At 42.1% G+C, this 13,763-nt stretch overlaps 1 pseudogene; it reads right to left on the bottom strand.

The window, feature by feature from the left end:
• Window positions 1-961: 961 nt before the first annotated feature.
• LOC106569966 (carboxy-terminal kinesin 2-like) lies at window positions 962-9,479 on the bottom strand (annotated as a pseudogene).
• Between the last annotated feature and the right edge of the window lie 4,284 nt (window positions 9,480-13,763).

Genomic DNA, 13,763 nt, shown 5'->3' with positions numbered 1-13,763 from the left:
AGACTAATCGCGATTAGCCTGAGGTTGAAAGTAACAAGAACATTTCCCAGGGCTTAGACATATTTGGTATGGGCAGAAAATGTTCATTATTGTTAATCTAACTGCACTGTCCAATTTACAGTAGCTATTACAGTGATAAAATACCATGCTATTGTTTGAGGAGAGTGCACAGTTATGAATTTGAAAATGTATCAATAAACCAAATTAGGCACATTTGGGCAGACTTGATACAACATTTTGAACAGAAATGCAGTGGTTCTTTGGATCAGTCTAAAACTTTGCATACAATAGATGGCAGCAGTGTACAAAATCTAAATTGTGCCTAAACTCCTATGTGATTTAAATGGCCTTTCTCTTGCATTTCAAAGATAGAACAAAAAAAGGCATGTTTTTTTCTTTGTATTATATTTTACCAGATCTATTGTGTTATATTCTCCTACATTCATTTCACATTTCCACAAACTTCAAAGTGTTTCCTATCAAATTATATCAAGAACATGCATATCCTTGCTTCAGGTCCTGAGCTACAAGCAGTTAGATTTGGGTATGTCATTTTAGGTGAAAATTGAAAAAAGGGGTCTGATCCTTATTAACTGACTTATCTAGTTAAATAAAGGTTAAATAAAAAAATGTAATGAAGTATTTCAGCTTAACATCTGCAACAGATCTGGAAGGCAACATTATCAGACCAAATAACCTTCATTCTTAGAAGGGCTATAAAATCAGTCTGTTTACAGATGCATATTAAAAGCAGACTGTCAGCTGGTGGTAAAACATCCAGTGATGTTATGGTGATTTTTTAAAGAGGTGGATGAACTCTGATCATGCTCCCTATACTTAAAATGCATTTTTCAGCAAAAGGTGAGTAAACTTTTAGGCAAAGAAAAAAGGTGGGTAAACTGCATTTACCCTACACTACTGAAAACATCCATTAGGTAAAGTACAAGACAAACAACAAGCCTTACAAAATGAGCTTTTATTGATCTTTGTACATCGGATCCAATTGATTAAAAATGAATAATATGAAATAAAGCCACCAATACAAGGGCATGAGTTTAACAATCACAATGTACAGACACCACACTCAATCCTCCGAGGCAGCTTTGGAGAAGGTACGTCAGCTTTTGAGTTTCTGTACGGGATAAAGCTCTCCTGGAACACAAAGAGTGGGAGGGTAAGCGAACGCAATCAAGCTAAAACTTACAAAGCACTCATTACTCCATAAGCCTAGAGGCATTGGGCTGTAAACAGAAACCTTATTGGCCAGCGCGGCGATAACAATCCCAAGGTTGGTCAAGGAGCAGTTGATGGCTGTCATCTCATTGAAGCGGTACCCTTGGGATTGGCTCTTCTGCACCCGCTCACTGCCAGCCAGGTCCAAACACAGAGAGGCTGCAGACAGATACAGAAACAGTCAGGATTCTCATACCAGAATGCAATCAATCATGATGTTATTTTTCTTTCTTAAAACTGCATTGTTGGTTAAGGGCTTGTAAGTAAACATTTCACTCTAAGGTCTACACCTGTTGTATTCGGCGCATGTGACAAATAACATTTCATTTGATGACAGGATTATTACTTGTTCTCATTTAAGATCTCAGCCTTTGTGTAGTTGCAGATGTACAAAACGAAGATCACCAGTGAACACGCTTACATTTGCACTTGACGTCTCTCTCAGAATTCTCGCCCTCAATGTCGAGCTGGAACACCGAGTGCGAGGAGTGGTCATTCATGTTGGTCCGGGCTGTGGATCGGTTCTTGTTGGCCAGTGCGATCAGGTTGCAGACCTGGAAGGACAATTGGTCAAAATGGACACATTATATTAGCCTATAGAATAGAGGATACTTATATACACACACACACACACACACACACACACACACACACACACACACACACACACACACACACACACACACACACACACACACAGTTGAAGTCGGAAGTTTACATACACTTATGTTGGAGTCATTAAAATTTGTTTTTTCAACCACTCCACAAATTTCTTGTTAACAAACTATAGTTTTGGCAAGTCGGTTAGAACATCTACTTTGTGCATGACACAAGTAATTTTTCCAACAATTGTTTACAGACAGATTATTTCACTTATAATTCACTGTATCACAATTCCAGCGGGTCAGAAGTTTACATACACTAAGTTGACTGTGCCTTTAAACAGCTTTGAAAATTCCAGAAAATTATGTCATGGCTTTAGAAGCTTCTGATAGGCTAATTGACATAATTTGAGTCAATTGGAGGCGTACCTGTGGATGTATTTCAAGGCCTACCTGCAAACTCAGTGCCTCTTTGCTTGACATCATGGGAAAATCAAAAGAAATCAGCCAATAGCTCAGAAAAGAAATTGGAGACCTCCACAAGTCTGGTTCATCCTTGGGAGCAATTTCCAAACGCCTGAAGGTACAACGTTCATCTGTACAAACAATAGTACGCAAGTATAAACACCATTGCACCACGCAGCCACCATACCGCTCAGGAAGGAGACGTGTTCTGTCTCCTAGAGATTAACTTACTTTGGTGCAAAAAGTGCAAATCAATCCCAGAACAACAGCAAAGGACCTTATGAAGATGCTAGAGGAAACCGGTACAAAAGTATCTATTTCCACAGTAAAACAAGTCCTATATCGACATAACCTGAAACGCCGCTCAGCAAGGTAGAAGCCACTGCTCCAAAACCGCCACAAAAAAGCCAGACTACGGTTTGCAACTGCACATGGGGACAAAGATCGTACTTTTTGGAGACATGTCCTCTGGTCTGATGAAACAAAAATAAAACTGTTTGGCCATAATGACCATCGTTATGTTTGGAGGAAAAATGGGGAGGCTTGCAAGCCAAAGAATACCATCCCAACCGTGAAGCACGGGGGTGGCAGCATCATGTTGTGGGGGTGCTTTGCTGCAGGAGGGACTGGTTCACCTCACAAAATAGATGGCATCATGAGGAATGAAAATTATGTGGATATATTGAAGCAGCATCTCAAGACATCAGTCAGGAAGTTGAAGCTTGGTCGCAAATGGGTCTTCCAAATGGACAATGACCCCAAGCATACTTCCAAATTAGTGGCAAAATGGCTTAAGGACAACAAAGTCAAGGTATTAGAGTGGCCATCACAAAGCCCTGACCTCAAATCTATAGAAAATCTGTGGGCAGAACTGAAAAAGCGTGTGCGAGCAAGGAGGCATACAAACCTGACTCAGTTACACCAGCTCTGTCAGGAGGAATGGGCCAAAATTCACCCAATTTACTGTGGGAAGCTTGTGGAAGGCTACCCGAAACATTTTACCCAATTTAAAGGCAATATTACCAAATACTAATTGAGTGTATGTAAACCCACTGGGAATGTGATGAAAGTAATAAAAGCTGAAATAAATCATTCTCTCTACTATTATTCTGACATTTCACATTCTTAAAATAAAAGTGGTGAACCTAACTGACCTAAGACAGGGAATTTTTACTAGGAATTTTTACTAGGATTAAATGTCAGGAATTGTGAAAAAAAAATAGTTTAAATGTATTTGGCTAAGGCGTATGCAAACTTCCGACTTCAACTGTGTGTGCTCAAAGAAATAAAGGGAACACTTAAACAACACATCCTAGATCTGAATGAAAGAAATAATCTTATTAAATACTTTTTTCTTTACATAGTTGAATGTGCTGTGCTGACAACAAAATCACACAAAATTAATCAATGGAAATCCAATTTATCAACCCATGGAGGTCTGGATTTGGAGTCACACTCAAAATTAAAGTGGAAAACCACACTACAGGCTGATCCAACTTTGATGTAATGTCCTTAAAACAAGTCAAAATGAGGCTCAGTAGTGTGTGTGGCCTCCACGTGCCTGTATGACCTCCCTACAACGCCTGGGCATGCTGCTGATGAGGTGGCGGATGGTCTCCTGAGTGATCTCCTCCCAGACCTGGACTAAAGCATCCGCCAACTCCTGGACAGTCTGTGGTGCAACGTGGCGTTGGTGGATGGAGCGAGACATGATGTCCCAGATGTGCTCAATTGGATTCAGGTCTGGGGAACGGGCGGGCCAGTCCATACCATCAATGCCTTCCTCTTGCAGGAACTGCTGACACACTCCAGCCACATGAGGTCTAGCATTGTCTTGCATTAGGAGGAACCCAGGGCCAACCGCACCAGCATATGGTCTCACAAGGGGTCTGAGGATCTCATCTCGGTACCTAATGGCAGTCAGGCTACCTCTGGCGAGCACATGGAGGGCTGTGCGGCCCCCCAAAGAAATGCCACCCCACACCATGACTGACCCACCGCCAAACGGGTCATGCTGGAGGATGCTGCAGGCAGCAGAATGTTCTCCACGGCATCTCCAGACTCTGTCACGTCTGTCACGTGCTCAGTGTGAACCTGCTTTCATCTGTGAAGAGCACAGGGCGCCAGTGGCGAATTTGCCAATCTTGGTGTTCTCTGGCAAATGCCAAACGTCCTGCACGGTGTTGGGCTGTAAGCACAACCCCCACCTGTGGACTTCGGGCCCTCATACCACCCTCATGGAGTCTGTTTCTGACCGTTCATTTTAGTCGTTCGTTTGACCTGCTAGTGCTGGCCGCAGCGACTCCTACAGCAGGATTAATACACCCTCCTCCAGCTCAGAGGCTCAAGACATGCTCCCACCACCAACTAACAGTCTGTCATATGCACGCAGGAAAATAGATCATGAGCGTAGAGAAGAAAAAATACATGTTTAGAACTGGTAATGGATAGAAGGATGACTGCAATTAATTGATTATTGAATGTTATAATGGACACAGCTCTGTTCGACAAACTCAAAACAAATCCTTTGAGGGGCTGCAGTTCGCAAATGACTGTGTCCATCACCTTGCCTGGCTGCCCAGGCTCCTTGCGCCGGCCAAATGCTACGCCACGCCCACAGACGCTAGTTTCTTTTCGGCATCGTGAGATGCATGTAGAGAATGACAGAGCAGCAGAATAATTTAGTGTGAGTCGTGAGGTTACTTTTCACAAGCAATGCATTCTGCCAAGAGTGGTTCACAATATAGTCCAGCTGCGGCCAAAACTAGACCTTGTTTCAAATGTATCAAGAAATAATCATATTTGTATGCCTAGCAATCAACAAATCTACATTGCTTAAAGCACACATTTACGAGTCAGTCACAAATGACAGCTCCGATAAGCTCCCTATGGTGAAAGACATATTGAACGAGAAGCTCGTGGAATCATGACTCTTTCAAGTTCAGGTCATCAATCGACATTCATTATTTTTACTGAACATTTCGAAATGATCCAGTCGTGAAAACAAGAGGCCAACTTCCCATCACTAGTACATACCTATACTTTAACCTCCCTGGGCAAGGTGCGACGTTTGCGTCCCACCTAGTCAACAGCCAGTGGAATCGCGTGGCGCGAAATACAAATACCTCAAAAATGCTATAACTTCAATTTCTCAAACATATGACTATTTTACACAATTTTAAAGACAAGACTCTCGTTAATCTAACCACATTGTCCGATTTCAAAAAGGCTTTACAGCGAAAGCAAAACATTAGATTATGTCAGAAGAGTACCCTGCCAAAAATAATCACATTTTCAAAGCAAGCATATATGTCACAAAAACCAAAACCACAGCTAAATGCAGCACTAACCTTTGATGTTCATCAGATGACACTCCTAGGACATTATGTTATACAATACATGCATGTTTTGTTCAATCAAGTTCATATTTATATCAAAAACCAGCTTTTTACATTAGCATGTGATGTTCAGAACTAGCATACCCACCGCAAACTTCCGGTGAATTTACTAAATTACTCACGATTAACGTTCACAAAATACATAAATTATTTTAAGAATTATAGATACAGAACTCCTTTATGCAATCGCGGTGTCAGATTTTAATATAGTTTTCGGCGAAAGCAAATTTTGCAATATTCTGAGTACATAGCCCGGCCATCACGGCTAGCTAATTTGACACCCACCAAGTTTGGCCCTCACCAAACTCAGATTTACTATAAGAAAAATTGGATTACCTTTGCTGTTCTTCGGCAGAATGGACCCCCAGGACTTCTACTTCAACAACAAATGTTGTTTTGGTTCCAAATAATCCATAGTTATATTCAAATACTTCCGTTTTGTTCGTGAGTTCAGGTCAGTATCCGAAGGGTGCATTTCGTGACAAAAAATGTCAAAATATTCCATTACCGTACTTCGAAGCATGTCAAACGCTGTTTAAAATATTTTTTTATGCTATTTTTCTCGTAATGTAGCAATAATATTCCAACCGGGCGTCGTTGTATTCATTTAAAGGCTGAAAGAAAAAAATTGAGAATTCTCATGAATGCGCTTCTCAGTGTCACTGTTCCCAGGCTGACCACTCACAAACAGAGCTGCTGTACTTCGCCCAGAGACTGCAGACACCCCATTACACTTTCTGGCGCCTTCTGAGAGCCAATGGAAGCCTTAGAAAATGTCACGTTACAGCAGAGATGCTGTATTTTCGATAGAGATGCAACAGAAGGAGAACAAATTGTCAGACAGGGCACTTCCTGTATGGAATCTTCTCAGGTTTTGGCCTGCCATATGAGTTCTGTTATACTCACAGACACCATTCAAACAGTTTTAGAAACTTTAGAGTGTTTTCTATCCAAATCTATATGCATATTCTCGTTTCTGGGCAAGAGTAGTAACCAGTTTAAATCGGGTATGTTTTTTATCCGGCCGTGCAAATACTGCCCCCTAGCCCCAACAGGTTTTAATTCTAGACAATTCTCCATGTCTCTCTTCAACTGTTTCAGCTGAAGGGACAGCTACCACGCATACTGATGAAAACCAATGGTATCATCACTACCTGCCATCCCTGCTCCTGTAATTTCTTGGGAGGCCTGGAAGATCTGCTGCACAGCCCGGGGGATGACCCCACGTATGTCCTCCATCTCACCCCCCCCCCCCCCCCTCCATGGTGTAGGTTTTGCCACTGCCCGTCTGCCCGTAGGCGAAGCAGCAGACGTAGCCGTCCAGGGCTGACTGCAGCAGGAGGGAAATCTCCTCAAACACATCCTGTTGGGGTGTGGAGGGCCCAAACACCCGGTCAAAGCTGAAGTTGTAGCTCTTCTGGGTGTCTCCAGAGCGCCCTTTGTGAGACTACATGGAAATGGGGGAGTGATAAGAAAAATGTATTCTGCCGTCTTTGACACTTGCAAAGTTAGATTAGAGGACCACACTGAAAAACATACAATTACCAAAAAAATATATTATATAGTGACTTATTTCAAGATTGTGCTTCAGGTGTGTCATTGTTACCTCCACAGTCTTGGCCAGTGTGAGAGCCTTGTTGTCGTGGGACGGGAGCTGAATATGGTCAATCTGCCCACCGGTCTGCAGGGGGCGAACTCTGCAGAACACTCTGATGTTTCCCTATAGAAATAAGAGAGCGGTCAGTCTTGTTATTTTGAGAAGAGCATTGCAACGTTTTGTTCCTGTTATGAGCTGAAACGGACAGGGGCCTATCTAATAAGAACATACAGTATGTTTGAAGCAGAAATATAAGAAAAAAAAATAACGAATTCAATAGGCTCGGGAGAATTTCATTGTATGCAATCCTATCTTCAGGGCATTGAGCATTCACCCTACTGTATGACCCACTTGACTTGCCTTGAGCTCTTGGATTGCGTTGTGGAGCTCCCTGCGCGCCATCTCTCCACAGTGAATCACGCCTGTCTGGGTCACAGTCTCCTCCAAGCTGCGGACCATTTCCTGGGTCTCCCTCAGGGTGGTCTAGCAACGGGGAAGACTGGAGCCCTGTAGAGAGCTGGGTCTGGTAAGAAGAGAGAAGTCAGACATTGATCCAACAGACGCACCTAAAAAATATATATATTGTGCTGCAAAGGGGGTTCTGGCAAAGAGACGTAATGGCAGTGGGTCTGAATGAGGCTGGACAAAATGATTATGCCAGACTTCCTGTGATATTTCTGACCAAGGAGCAGAGGCAAGACTGCCTTATTCAATACAGCTATACACCATTCATCTCATGTCACAGCAGTCAAGGTGATCAGTTATCACAATGAGTAGGCCTGCGTGCTATTTCACTTCTTGCGTGGGAGAACATGTTCTGTCAATGTGTTTTTTAATAGCTTTATTTTGGCTGTTTAAGTTTGTTTACCCTATCACGTACGGGATTTTAATATATATATATTTATTTTTTCCCCCTTGTCCAGTTGGTCGGGGCGTTACACCTTTTTGGGTTGTAGTCTGCCATAAAAATCCACCGAAGAAGATGCTCTACCTGCACATTGTGAAGCTCGGCCTCCAGGCTCTTTATCAACCCCAGAAGAACATTGTGCTCCTCAGTGAGGTTGTATAAGGTCTTCTCCAGGGAGGCCTTCTCACTGGCTACAATGCTCAGCTGCTCTTTGACACAAGGTAGCCAGCTCCTGCTCATAGTGGCTGCAACACAGACCAAAACTGGGTAAGATTGGCAAACACACCAAAGGGACCAAAAGAGTAACATGTAGTGATACTATCATGTTATTATTACTGCACTACTGGCTAAACGTATGCATAAAGTTATGACTGGTATAGGACTCAAGAAAGGCGAGAAATCATGTCAGCTATACGCCCACTTGTTTTGTTAAATCAACACTTACCTCTGACGTTCCTTATGCAAAATAAGTCACTCTTTCCTATGTGGTTACAATGCCCTTTCCCCTGCCACCACACCCATTTTCACATAATGGTCCACCCTATGCATGCTCCATGGTACTCTGTACCCGAGCTGAGTGTGGAGTTCTTGTAGCTCTGAAGTCATCTGTGCTTCCTTCTGCCTGCTTTTAGCTACAGACTCCTTCAGACCCTCGTTCTCCTGGGCCACCGTTTTGACTTTGCTCTGGTAGTAGGAAATCTTGCCCTCCCTGTCAGTAACTTTTCCCTTGAGGTCCCATGCAGGCCGCTGTGAACAGCTGCTGTTGGTGCTAAGGAAACACATTCAACACCCTCATGTCTTAAGATATGGAAGAGAATGTTTGTGGATACAAGATACAGAAAATGTTAAGGACCATGTGAAAAAAAGAGACTCGGATAGTTACCTGTTTTAGCGACGGATGCAATGGGCGGCTTCTGAAAACCTTTTCAGGGTATAAAAAAAATATATAAACATACATTGTGATGAAATGATAGCAAAAACGTAGGGCTGTCCCAGACTAAAAAAATATTGGTCGACCAAGAGTCGTCTGTTATTTCTACCAATCAATTGGTCGACATTTTTAAAGGTGTATTTTTCCATATATTGACATCCTATGTGTTTTAATCAACTATATTCACTGAATTTGTCTGATGCTTTAAGCAAACAGTTTGATTCAATAATTAAAGACACACAAATGACTAGCTGGAGTCCAGTATTTCAACATGTCCAGGTGATGGGGCCACACTGATAACTCCAGCTTGGATCCCAAGCGATTAATCTAAACCATACCAAACCATCTTTCCTATAGTGTCGCCTTAATATTTGAATTGAGGAAGTGTGATCATAATCATTAGGATATTGTAGCAATCTACAGTACGTCCTAAATGCCCCCAGCCTTCAGATGTGAGCTAAACAGTGCAATTACACTTCAGATGCATTTTAAGGCTATGGATGAGATTGTTAACTTATCATTTCCAAACGTTTAGGTCAGTTGTATTCTTCTGCTTTGCGATCTATTAAACAGCAAGGGTTGCATTAAATAGGCTCAATATTTTTTACTGATACATTTGGTCATATTCAATTCATACGCACAAAACATATAAACAATAGCATTCACTGTGAAAGTTTATAGGCTACATGTAAGCCATTCATATATAGCTTACACCTGTCAAACTCAGACATTTCACTCAAAAAATTGGGATGTTGATTCGTACTCCACACTGCCCTTTCCCACCTGGACAAAAGGAACAACTATGTGAGAATGCTGTTCATTGACTGTATACAGCTCAGCGTTCAACACCATAGTGCCCACGAAGCTCATCACTAAGCTAAGGACCCTGGGACTAAACAGCCCCCTCTGCAACTGGACCCTGGACTTCCTGACGGGCCGCCCCCAGGTGGTAAGGGTAGGGAACAACACGTCTGCCACGCTGATCCTCAACACTGGAGCCCCTCAATGGTGTGTATTTTAGTCCCCTCCTGTACTCCCTGGCCAAACACGACTCCAACACCATCCTTACGTTTGCTGATGACCCAACAGTGGTAGGTAGGCCTGATCACCGACAACGATGAGACAGCCTATAGTGAGGAGGTCAGAGAACTGGCAGTGTGGTGCCAGAACAACAACCTCTCCCTCAATGTGAGCAAGACAAAGGAGCTGAATGTGGACTACAGGAAAAGGCGGGCCGAACAGGCCCCCATTAATATCGAAGGGACTGTAGCGGAGCTGGTCGAGAGTTTCAAGTTCCTTGGTGTCCCCATCACCAACGAACTATCATGGTCCTAACACACCAAGACAGTTGTGAAGAGGGCATGACAACACCTTTTCCCGCTCAAGAGACTGAAAAGATTTGGCACAGGTCCCCAGATCCTCAAAGAGTTCTATAACTGCACCAGAGAGAATCCTGACCGGTTGCATCACCACCTGGTATGGCAACTGCTCGGCATCTGACCGCAAGGTGCTATAGAGGGTAGTGTGTATGGCCCAGTACATCACTGGGGCCAAGCTTCCTTCTATCCAGGACCTATATATATTAGGCGTGTCAGAGGAAAGCCAAAAAAAATGGACAGAGACTCCAGTCACCCAAGTCACAGACTGTTCACTGCTACCGCATGGCAAGCGGTACCTGAGCACCAAGTCTATGACCAAAAGGCTCCTCAACAGCTTCTACTCCCAAGCCCCAAGACTGTTGAACAATTAATCAAATGGCCACCGGACTATTTACATTTGATTTGAACGGATGAGCTCTGCATGTGTGGTTCCCACCGTGAAGCATGGAGGTTTGATGGTGCTTTGCTGGTGACACTGTCAGTGATTTATTTAGAATTCAAGGCACACTTAACCAGCATGGCTACCACAGCACTCTGCAGCGATACGCCATCCCATCTGGTTTGCGCTTAGTGGGACTATCATTTGTTTTTCAACAGGACAATGACCCAACACACCTCCAGGCTGTGTAAGGGCTATTTTACCAAGAAGGAGAGTGATGGAGTGCCGCATCAGATGACCTGGCCTCCACAATCACTGGACCTCACCCCAATTGAGATGGTTTGGGATAAGTTGGACCGCAGAGTGAAGGAAAGGTAGCCAACAAGTGCTCAGCATATGTGGGAACTCAAGACTGTTGGAAAAGCATTCCAGGTGAAGCTGGTTGAGAGAATGCCAAGAGTGTGCAAAGCTGTCATCAAGGCAAAGGGTGGCTACTTTGGAGAATCTAAAATATATTTCGATTTGTTGAACAATTTTTTGGTTACTACATGATTCCATGTGTTATTAGATAATAGTGAAGACATCAAAACTATTCTACAATGTAGAAAATAGTAAAATTAAAGAAAAACCCTTGAATGAGTAGGTGTGTCCAAACTTTTGACTGGTACTGTATGTCCGTGGACATTGAAATCAAGGCCGGTCTGGACCGCACCAAATCTTAACCACAGATTTAACCAAATCATAGTTGTCTATCTTTGGTTCAGATTTGGTCCGGTCCAAAAACCAATGTCCGTGGAAATCAAGGCCGGTCCGGGAACTGCACCAAAAAAGACGTTGGTAAGTGCTTACAGTATTGCCTGAAATGTTATTTTATGAATGTCCATCTATGTGGTTAGCCTACAGTTTGTAAAACACCCAAAAAAACTATGTCCAGACAGGACCAAAAAAAGACAGCCAAAAGAAGTCTGCCCTTGCTTACTAGTAGCCTGCCATGTCGGCCTGCAATGGAATTTTATGAATGCCCATCCATGTGGTAGGTCCACCATTTGTAAAACAGGCCATTTCATTGGCTTTATTAGTCCTGATTCCTGTGACTAATCAATTTGGCTATTTAAGCACTGAATATCAGCTACTCAACTACATCAGGAAATATCACGAGCATATTTGCAATGTGTTTACAAATAAGTATTTTATTTTTTGCTATAATCACTTTGTCAAAAAAAATGTACGGATACAAACGTCTAACCACTGATCATTACAATGGGGTGAAACTCCTGGACAACAGTTATGATTGTCCATTCCATAACGTCCATTTGACTTTGACCTGTCCTGTTTTTAGGATATATTGCTTTGTTAAAACATGACAGCTCATTTTTTAATTTGACTGAGCGTCATTTAGGTTAGTCTATTTGATCGGAGAAACCTGCATGATGTAAAATGGTAGGTTTTATGTGTTGTTGTTGTGTCTTGGTCAGTTTCACTCAGAAAATGCCGCCCTTGTCAATCTGCCGTCATAGGCGGTCGCCTAATCCTGCCTAATGTGCGGACAAGCTGTGCTTATAGCATATCATAATCACATCAATAAATTGGTTATAACAAACTCTAAACACTAACACATGTGGCAGAGAACGTGACAAATGAACTAGAAACGGGGGAATATTTACACGTTGCTCAGGAGATAGTCAGATTTTACCAAGAAGGAGAGTGATTTGACTAGTTAATAAAAATAAGGTAAGGAGCAAGCACTGCGTGGATTTTATGTGTACCAAACAGGTGCTGTTAAAGTACAATATAATCTTTCTGACCTTTTGGAACAATGTAAACAACACTAAATAAAGTATAAGTGTACCAGAGAGTCTGTTGTAACATTTTGTTTTGTTAAGCCTTTATTACAGCAAACACTAAAAACAGTCGCATTCATTTATGAATGCAATTTCCGAAATGGAACTAATTATTCAAGGTTGACTTTATTTTAAAACTAAAATGCTTGATTGCAATTCAAAGTCATGAATGACTTGTATGCTGTGTGATGACGTGAACGAATGATTGATTGATACAGTAGCCTATAGAAGTATTGAAATGTAGTCCTAAGTATGTTACGGTATTAAGACTAGACAGGATGTGCTCTTGGGCCTACAGCTCGATGGTGGTTATACAAGGCTGCTATACTAAGCCTACTAATGAGATTACATAATAATAATAATATAGTAATAACAATAAGGAGATCAAGAAAAAGGAGCATTATTTTTATAAATATTAATTTCCCAACAATTTGGAACAGTGCAAACACTAAATAAATTCTTAATAATACCAGTGAGGCTGTTCTAACGAAAGTCTTTATTACAGCAAAGCAAAGATTTCCCACGTTTTATTCGTAAGAGAAATTTGAAGTGTTTTAATGAGCAGGCTTTCTTTAATGATTTGTTTCATTTTGACTGGAGCAAGATTAAGCTTATTCCTGATGTGGAAACTGCCTGGAAAGTCTTTCATGATGGTTTTCCCCAAATAGTAAACAAACATGCCCCATTCCGCAGGTTCAGGGTTAAAGGGCGGGATAATCCATGGTTTTCTTCTGAGCTGTCTTGTATTATTCACCACCGTAATCTATCCTGGGCTAAAGCAAGGAAATCATGCTCTGATGCTGATTGGCTTATTTTTAGGCAGTTACGAAACAAGTGTTCTTTTCTTCTCAGGAAGGCCAAGTCTGAATATTTTATGTCTGTTACCACTGATAACCTGAATGACCCTAGAAAGTTTTGGAAGGCTATTAAGTCTATGTCTGGAAACAGTAATGTTAATGAATTACCGTCATGTGTATTGAAGGACTTTGTTGCTGTATATGACAAAACTGAAATGCTGAATTGTTTCAATG

Source organism: Salmo salar, chromosome ssa14 (assembly GCF_905237065.1).
Source record: "Salmo salar chromosome ssa14, Ssal_v3.1, whole genome shotgun sequence".
Classification (NCBI taxonomy): Eukaryota; Metazoa; Chordata; class Actinopteri; order Salmoniformes; family Salmonidae; genus Salmo; species Salmo salar.
This window is presented reverse-complemented; position numbering and strand designations above follow the sequence as displayed.